Source organism: Erythrolamprus reginae, chromosome 3, assembly GCF_031021105.1.
Source record: "Erythrolamprus reginae isolate rEryReg1 chromosome 3, rEryReg1.hap1, whole genome shotgun sequence".
NCBI classification, from domain to species: Eukaryota; Metazoa; Chordata; class Lepidosauria; order Squamata; family Dipsadidae; genus Erythrolamprus; species Erythrolamprus reginae.
The window spans coordinates 174,503,779-174,513,854 of NC_091952.1; positions in this window are offsets into that span (position 1 = coordinate 174,503,779).

Sequence of the window (10,076 nt, forward strand, 5' to 3'; positions counted from 1 at the left end):
CTGAATGGCCTCTCTTCAGCGGTCCGTGGGGCGTCAAGGAGCGGGCAAGCAACCGATTTACCCCCTTGGCCAAGCGCTGGGCCAGCCCGCCTGCCATCTTCCCCAGCGCGGTGCCACCTTCTCCTATCTAGCTCATAGAGGCAAGGCAAGACTTCAGCCAGACCTGCAGGGGGCGCACGTTCTCGCGTGCGCCCTCTCTCCCCACTCCCCTACCCCTCCGGCTTGTCCCGTAGGGGCTGGTAGAGCTCCAGTCCAGCGGCTGCAATCTGAGCGTCTTGCTCCCAAAGATGCAGAGAAGTGCTTTTGTCTCTGAATGGTTGCTTGGGACTTGTGGACGATTAATCATAAGACGCCGGTGCCTTTAAGAACTCGATGTGTATGGAGGCCAAAGAAAGAACTGGAAGCCACGATTTCACACTGTTGTATATATAATCATCATCATCATCATCCTATTATCGCTACCTTAATTAGTCTAAGGTCCTCGGTGAAGACTAGCATGATGAAGTTTCTATCAGGGTTAGACTTGGAATCTAGGTGACCACACATTAATATCTCATCGAGATGAAGGCTGGTGTATCTTGAACATACTGCTGCCGTGCGCCCTGGTTCACCTCGAAAGGCTCGCGTGTGCCGCCGCCGCCCCGTTATATAACGCAGCGTATCCACCAACGGCTGGTGCAGACGCAAAATTGTTGTAACCCTCGGTGCCGGAGGAGATGGCGGTTTACTCTGGGCAATCAATCCCGCAGGCAAAATTAATGGGAAACGCCAAGTCCCTTCGAATGCCGGGGACTTACTATATACTACAGCCCTCTAGGCTTTGTCGGCACAGAATCGTAAAGAACGGTGTGTGTGTGTGTGTGTGTGTGTGTGTGTGTGTAACTCGCCTACTAAGAGCATTTAAGAGGCTTCCCCACACATAATGTTCCCTCCACGCCAGCGCTTCCTTAGCCGTAAAAAACCAAACCAGCTTCTAAAGATATATCATGATCTATCTATCTATCTATCTATCTATCTATCTATCTATCTATCTATCTATCTATCTATCTATCTATCTATCTATCTATCTATCTATCTATCTATCTATCTATCTATCTATCTATCTATCCATCCATCCATCCATCCATCCATCCATCCATCCATCCATCCATCCATCCATCCATCCATCTATCCTATCTATCTATCTATCTATCTATCTATCTATCTATCTATCTATCTATCTATCTATCTTACCTACCTACCTACCTACCTACCTACCTCAATTGTCTAATATTTGTGACCCGCAGATCGTTTTTTTCCTTCCTTCCTTCCTTCCTTCCTTCCTTCCTTTCTTCCTTCCTTCCAAACCTTCTCACACTATAATCTCTCTTCCTACCTTCCAAACCTTCTCACACTATCATTTCTTTCTCAATGTCTATCATCTCTCTTCTGCCTGCCTGCCCCCTCTCTCCCTATCTATCTATCTATCTATCTATCTATCTATCTATCTATCTATCTATCTATCTATCTATCTATCTTACCTACCTACCTACCTCAATCGTCTATCTATCATTTGTGACCCGCAGGTCGTTTTTTCCCCCTTCCTTCATTCCTTCCAAACCTTCTCACACTATCATTTCTTTCTCACTGTCTATCATCTCTCTTCTGCCTGCCTGCCCCCCCTCTCCCTATCTATCTCTCTATCTCTCTATCTCTCTATCTCTCCATCTCTCCATCTCTCCATCTCTCCATCTCTCCATCTCTCCATCTCTCCATCTCTCCATCTCTCCATCTCTCTATCTCTCTATCTCTCTATCTCTCTATCTCTCTATCTATCTAGCCATCTATCCATCCATCTATCCATCTACCCATCCACCCTTCCATCTCTATCATCTAACGTCAGCCCCGCCGACTACCCTTTGAATTCGACAGGATTGTTTCTAGCGCGGATTCAAAGATGCTGGGCTCGGAATGACATCTCCGGGTCGCGGTATAAACACTGCAGAGTGGGAGTGGGAAGGGAGCGGGTCTTTTGTAGTCAGGTGAGGCTGCGAAAGCCGTCTCGGGGAGAGGGATTACGGCGAGGAGGGAAAGGCGGAGGGACCGGGGTGGGGAGGGCGGCTTTGCGGAGAGATCTAGGAGCCACCAGGGAGGGGGGGGGGGGGTAAGGGAACCACAAGCAGGCGCGATCCGATCGCTTGTCCTTTTCTTTCCTCGGCTAGGCGGGGATAGCACGGCAGAATCTCCCTCCCCCGCCTCCGCGCTGCAGCTGTGGGGGTGGACGGGGCGGGGGGGGGGCTACCGCTCGCTGGATCTAGCCAAGGCCGGCCCCTGCAGTGAGAAAGGCGGAGGAGGAGGATTTGGATCTCCCCTTCCCCCACCCGCCAAACATGACGTCACCTTCAAATGAAGGGATGGGAAGGGGGGGGGGGCAGCTGGTTTGTCCCGGCTGTGGTGCCTGCCCAGAATTTTAATCGGCCTCCTTCGAACATTAAGTGGCTCCTTTTCTCTCGATTCAAGTTTAGGATTGGTCCCCAAGCGTTTTAAGACCTAGAACCCAATTGGGACTGTGGGGCAGGATGGCATCTGGCCTCTTTCTTCCTGCAAGAGATGTCAGGGTTGGGGAATAGTTTGCCAGGAGTTTCCTGGGACAGGCAAGGCAAGGTTTGAAAGATGTGCTGCAGGATCTACCCTTAGATACAGTTAGAGCAGACAAAGGCAGAATGCAAGTGCAGTGTTACTTCTACTTACGAACTTAATTCGTTCCATGACCAGGTTCTTAAGTAGAAAAGTTGGTAAGAAGAAACAATTTTTCCCATAGGTATCAATGTAAAAGCAAATAATGCTTGTGGTTGGGGAAACCACAGGGAGGGGAGAGGCCCTATTTTCTCCCAGGAGATTCCTAGAGAGGCCCCACAGAAGTCTCTCCCTGCCTCTTCTGGCCCTGTTTCCTCCCAGGAGATTCCTGGAGAGGCCCCACGGAGGCTTTCCCCTGCCTTTTCCGATTACAATTTCAGAGGCTCAGGTTTGTAAGTGGTTCTTGAGAAGAGGCAAAAAAATCTTGAACACCCGGTTCTTATCTAGAAAAGTTCATAAGTAGAGGCGTTCTTAGGTAGAGGTACATACTTGATTATATGATAATTAGCGTGGTTGGGACATAAACATTAGATTATCTCCATTCATCTCTGTCTGATTTTCAAAGACTGCCTGGACACTAGAGGGCAGCAAAAAGTTGGATTTTTTGGGAGAGTATCTCTTTGCTGGCATCTAGTGGTCATCTGGAGATTTGCAGGCTAAAAGTGGTACACTGGCCCTAAATGTGGCACACTACTCCAGTGATGGCGAACCTATGGCATGGGTGCCACATGTGGCATGTGGAGCCATATCTGCTGGCCCGTGAGCCATTGCCCTAGGTCAGCTCCAATGTGCATGTGTGTGCCAGCCAGATGATTTTTGCCCGCACAGAGGTTCTGGGAGGGCGTTTTTGACTTCCAAGAGTGTCAGCCAAAGGTTGCTCTAAGACTATCTACAAGTATTTCATCTCTGTGCAATAGCATGCAAGAGGTTCTAGGGATACAAGTAGTCCTTGACCTACGGCAGTTCGTTTAGTGACCAATCAAAGTTACAACGGCATTGGGAAAAAAGTGATTTGTGGCCATTTTTCACAAGTGTGGCATCCCCCAGTCACATGATCAAAATTCAGACACAAGGGAACTGATTCATATTTATGATGGTTGCAATGTCCCAGGATCATGTGATGCAACCTTTTGCAACCTCCTAGCAAGCAAAGTCAATGGGGAAGCCACAATTCACTTAACATCCGTGTTCCTAACTTAACCACTTAGCAAGAAAGGTGGTAAAAATGGGGCAAAACTCACTTGACAAATGTCTCACTTAACAACAGAAATGTTGGGCTCAGTTGTGGTCATAAGTCGAGGACTACTTGTAGCTTTGATGGTAAGGGAGCAACAGGAAGAACCTTATTTATAAGCTGGTCCTACAAACGTCACTAGCTCTGTCTGGTACTCAGAGTGAAATGAATCACTTCCACCACTAAATTTCCTCAAAACCATCTGCTTCTCACCCCTGAAACCATATTGGGTAAATATTCTTTCTGGATATGGGTGGTCATAACCAGAACGATAAAGGACGCTGTACCAGTAGTAAAAGTTGAGTTGCGCATGCAACTTTGGATGTCTTGTGGGTGTGCATGTCCCAGTGTGCGCCACAAAATGTCATGAAGAGACGCACAGGCGCATAAGACTTAGAATAGAATAGAATAGAATTCTTTATTGGCCAAGTGTGACTGGACACACAAGGAATTTGTCTTGGTGCATATGCTCTCAGGGTACATAAAAGAAAATATTTTGGTGATCTTTTTTTTGCTTCTGTGCATGCATGGAAGCAAAGAAATCACTGAAATTTCTCACACACGCACTTCCTCTCATGAAATTTTGCTTCCTGTGCACGCGCAGAAGCAGAAACACACTGGGATGCACGTCTGCACCCGTAAGACATCCAAAACTGCGCGCATAGCACACCAGTAGTGACAGTAGGACAGTAATGGGCAGCCAAAAATTTTACTGCCACACCATAGGTGTGGCTTATTTTGTGGGTGTGGCTTAATGGTCATGTGACTGGGTAGGAGTGGCTTGCCAGCCATGTGATCAGGTGGGAATGGCTTGAATGATCATCATCGTTCAAGTGAACTGTTAAGTCCTTGACTTACAACCTTACCAGTGTTGCTCTCTGGGGTGACAATTTGCTTTGCGTTTCCCCTTCCTGGGTTGCTCCCCCCACCTCAGGCTGGGTAGCTAGGCGAACGGGTGCTGCCAGAAACATAAATGCTGCCAATGCCGCTTCCTCCCATGCTTTCTGCTTGCACCTCAGGCAGGAGATGGCTACGTGAGGCTGGAGGAGAGCCGGGCAGGAGAGAGGGAAGCTCGTCTGAGGCCAGGAAGGAGGAAAGAGGAAAAAAGCAAGGAGCGCAGCAGCAGCAGCAGCAGCAGGGAAAAAAAGGAGAGCAGAGCCAAAACCAGTAATCCAGGAAGTGACAGCCGCCGATCAGCTGGAGCTGTGCACGCATCTTCATTTCCGCCTGTGGAATTGCGTTCCACCCCGTCCTGCCTGCTGCCCACACTGGTCATAATCTTTCATACTTTATAGGACTCCATCTTCCGGAAGCATGGAATTATTTTTTTACTTTGACTCAGGGGTGGGTTCCACTTCATCACCAGTTCGCATCGCAATGTTTTATGCTTGCGCCAACCCCTCATGTCAATTCACTTCCACGCATGCTCAGAAGGTGGTTTCAGGCCGAAAGACAGCTGAGGAGCTGCTCAGCTGTGCTTCGGCCAAAGAAATTGCCCACAAGATTATACATTGCAACGTCCTGCCTGTCAGCGACTACTTCAGCTTCAACCACAACAACACAAGAGCACACAATAGATTCAAACTTAATATTAACCACTCCAAACTTGACTGTAAAAAATACAACTTTAGTAATTGAATTGTCGAAGTGTGGAATTCATTACCGGACTCCGTAGTGTCCTCCCCTAACCCCCAATATTTTACCCTTAGGCTATCTATGGTTGACCTCTCCAGATTCCTAAGAGGTCAGTAAGGGCCATGCATAAGTGCACTAGCGTGCCCTCCATCCCCTGTCCTATTGTCTCTCCTATACAGTGATACCTTGTCTCACGAACATAATTGGTTCCAGGACAAGGTTTGTAAGGTGAAAAGTTCGTAAGATGAAACAATGTTTCCCATAGGAATCAATGTAAAAGCGAATGCCTGCAAATCCTTCAGGAAAATCCCAAACTTCTCTCTCCAAGCCACCCCTCCCTTTTCTTTCTTCAAAACACACCCTTTCATTGCCTCTGCAAGCACTCCAGTTCTCCTTGTTTTCTTAATGCAAACTCTTTCGCTCTCTCCAAGCTGCTCCTCCCTTTTCTTTCTTCAAAAAAGAAATAAAAAAGAAACCCCTTCATCCCAGCAGCAGCGGCTCGTGTTGTAAGGTGAAAATAGTTCAGAAAAAGAGGCAAAAAAAATCTTAAACACCGGGTTCGTATCTTGAAAAGTTCATTAGAAGAGGCGTTCGTAAGACGAGGTACCACTGTATCTCCTATATGTTTTCTTCTATTCTTTCATTGATATTTTTATTCCTATATCTTCTATTCTTTCTCTGATATATTTTACTTCATTGTGTTTTGGACTAACTAACTAACTAACTAACTAACTAACTAAATAAATAAATAAATAAATAAATAATAAACAAGGGTTGGCATTAATCCAGGGGGTGGGTGGGAGGGAGGGCTTTTCTCAAAGCACAGAACGAGGGGAAGCCATCCAAACACTGAAAAAATTGCTGAAAATTCTTGAAAAAAGATGGTGGTGTTCAAGACCGGCACAAACCGAATGGGATCCATGACACCATCTTCACGTCAACAGTGGGTCACAAATAGTTCGGGAAATCTGGTCCAAACCGGGGGAAACCGACCCTGCTTTGACTCCAACTTCTTCCCCTCCCTTTCCAGGACTACCATGTTTCTCCAAAAAGAAGACCCTGTCTTATAATGTTTGGAACCGTGAAATAAGCACTTAGCTTTATTTTTGGATAGGTGGAGCAAGATGGGGCTCCTCTTGCCATCTTACCTGATTTCCAGCTCTGTCTCCCTAACTCTAATTAGAGGAGATGGTGGTGAATCACTGCAGTTGTTAAATTAGTAACAGATTAAGTGAATCTGGCTTCCCCGTTGACTTTGCTTGTCAGAAGATCGCAAAAGGTGACCCTAGGACACTGCAACCGTCACAAATATGAAGCATTGGCCGAGCAGCTGAATTTTGATCATGTGACTATGGGGATGCTGCAATGGCCATAAGTGTGAAAAACCGTCATGAGTCACATTTTCCCGGTGCCTTTGCAACTTTGAACACTCATTAAATGAATTCTTGTAAGTCGAAGCCTACCTGTATATTTCAGTGAACTCTGTGAACCAGGCAAGCAGAATCTGGCTACTCAAATACTTTGCTTTGTTATCAGCGGATAATCCTTTGTAATCTCCCCTGTTGACTGGAGGTCAAGCACTTATCCCACTGAAAGCAGATCCATTTATTATCAGATTTACATGCCACTGAAGCCGAAAAACATTCTTGGCCATTCACAATAATAAAGATAAAAGATGTTCAAAATGTATAGTGTTAATTTAATATTTTAATATCGTACCTTTCATTTAAAATATATTATTATTATTATTATTATTATTATTATTATTATTATTATTATTATTATTATTTATTAGGTTTGTATGCCGCCCCTCTCCGAAGAAGTATATATATACTTCCCATCAGGGGTGGGCTTCAAAACTTTTAGTAAGGGTTTCTCTGCCTGGTTGCTGGGTGGGCGTGGCCATGGGCGTGGCCACCTACACCATGGTATGCGTGTGTATGGGCTTTTTGTCTTCCCCTAACTCTGGAGGCTTTCCTTGAGCATCCAGGAGGGTGAAAACAACCTCCCCAGGTTATGGAAGCCCTCTAAAGTTCCTGAACTTTTGGTAGGGACATTTTTCACCTTCACCGAGCCTCCGTGCTGTTGTGGTTGGCTTGCATCTGGCTTCTTTGATCATGAACTTTGGGGAGAATGAAATGGGTATCAGAGACCAGTGTGTTTACCAGAAGAATTGGAAAGTGAGAGTGAGGGAGAGTTAGGACCTGGGGAACCTCCAGAGACTCAGAACCCCCAGCTGTGGTAATGTTTCAGTCAGATGAAGAAGGGGATGTTGTGGACTCTATATTAGATGCTAGGGTAAGAAGAATGTGAAGGAGACAAGAATATCTCTGGCAACATAGGTCTAGGCATTGAATACTTCTATGCATAGCTTGTCATCACTGATAGAATAAAAGAGATAAAAACCTTGGTGCAGAAGTTCAAGGTTCCTATATATAGAGAGAGAACTAGCAGCCAAAGTGAACTAGCAGCTGAAGAGTCTTTATCTTAAATTCTTCTGCAATCCTTAAAATTTGGTTTTTGAAGGCATTTATAAGTACCTGTCAATGCCGAGAACTAATGACTTGAATTTATTACCTTATTTTGGATGCTCGTTATTAATTGTGCTGATAACGGTGGACTTTTGGCAGTCGGACTGGCATTCCTAGGGGAAGAGCCTTGTCTGTGGCGGCCCTGTCCCTCTGGAACCAACTCCCTCCGGAGATTCGGACTGCCCCCACCCTCCCCGCCTTTTGCAAGAGCCTTAAGACCTATCTATGTTGCCAGGCGTGGGGCAACTGGCATATGCCTCCCCCTTCTGACCATTAAAAGTTATGTGTGGATATGATTGTAATATTGAGTGTTGATTGTATATTATTGCTTGTTTTAAGATCATGGGTTTTAAAGCTATAGTTTTAATTATTAGATTTGTATTTATATTGTGTTATTGTTGTTGTGAGCTGCCCTGAGTCTCTGGAGAGGGGTGGCATACAAGTCTAATTATTATTATTATTATTATTATTATTATTATTATTATTATTATTATTATTAATTAGATTTGTATGCCACCCCTCTCCGAAGATAATATATATAATAATAATAATAATAATTATATAATAATAATAATAATAATAATAATAATAATAATTCCTATGATTTCATTGCTGTTTCCAGCCCTTTCCTTTGTAAATAGACAAACATACAAGGTGACTTTGTTTTCAAGTCCTCATTGAGTATTAATTACTGATAATGAACTGGGCCGGACAGAACAAGCTCACAGCCTACACTTGCCTGTACCCAAAATGGGATGCATGGGGACTCTTGGGAGGGGCGAGATGGGGTGGGCAGGGCCTGCCAGGAGTAGGATTTGTTGATTCTCCGAGCTGCACAGAATCTTAGCTAGAGGTTTTCCCGAACCCCTGTGAACCCCCATCAGTCCATCCCTACTTCACATATTTACAGAGGTTTCCTCTCTTATATGTGTAGCATCCTTTCTATTGAGATCAGCCCTTCGCAAAATTGTGACAGCAGCTAACCAGAGTCCATTTTTGTTGCCCTTTCGCTGCCTTTGTCAGCAGTTCCCTATTTATCACTACCAAAGGGTGCCTGATCTCCCTCACCATTCAGACATCCAAATGATGCCCTCTCCTTCCATTCCACTACAACAAAAGACTCACCTGTATGAGCAGATCCTCCCTGTGCTGCTTAAGGCAGCTTATGTGATGGCTGCCCTCCGCTCACATCCCAGGTTGAAGCAGCAGGTGGCAACTTGTGAGAAATTGCAAGGTTGCCGCTGCTGGTTTTGACTCTTGTCCTCTTAATGAGGGAATATAGTGGAGTGGTTTCATTCTGGAAAGAGAGAAAGGCGGACCTACTTCTTCTAGGGCTGAATACATTGAAAACAAGGACTGGAGCTGCCTTTGGCTTTTTGTTTTAAGAAAGGAAAAATCCAATTTTTAAGGAAAAGGAAAGGCAAATAATAGATTTTGGTGACAATATTTTCCCCTGCTGAGTTTAACTAGAGTTACCTCTGAACATGGCAATAGAAGTTTATTCTGAGAGAATATGTTTCTTTGAAAACAGTAGGATTTATTTCTAAATAAAAGTGCACTGGTAGGATTTTTTTTAAAATCAGTATGCAATTGGCATTTGTGTCTTGATAAATGCTTTTTATTGGGTCACGTATCAATTTATTTATTAATTAAACTTTTATAACTGCCAATTCATAATAGCAATAGCATTTAGACTTATATACATCTTCATAGTGCTTTTACAGTTCCCTCTAAACTGTTTTACAGAACCAGCATATTGCCCCCAACAATCTGGGGTGTCGTTTTGCCCACCTCGGAAGGATGGAAGGATGAGTCACCCTTGAGCTGGTGGTGAGATCTGAACTGCTGAAGTACAGCTAGCAGTTAGCTGAAGTAGCCGGCAGTGCTGCCCTCTAACCACTGCGTCACCCCGGCTCAAAAAAATGACTCTGAACAGTGGGCAATACATTCGAACAAAATCTCTTACTATTTTTCAGTGTTGTGTTAGCAAGATAAAGATGACTTATTTTAGACCTCAAGCAATTCTTTGTATGTCTTGTGAGCTCACTCTCAGAAGGGCA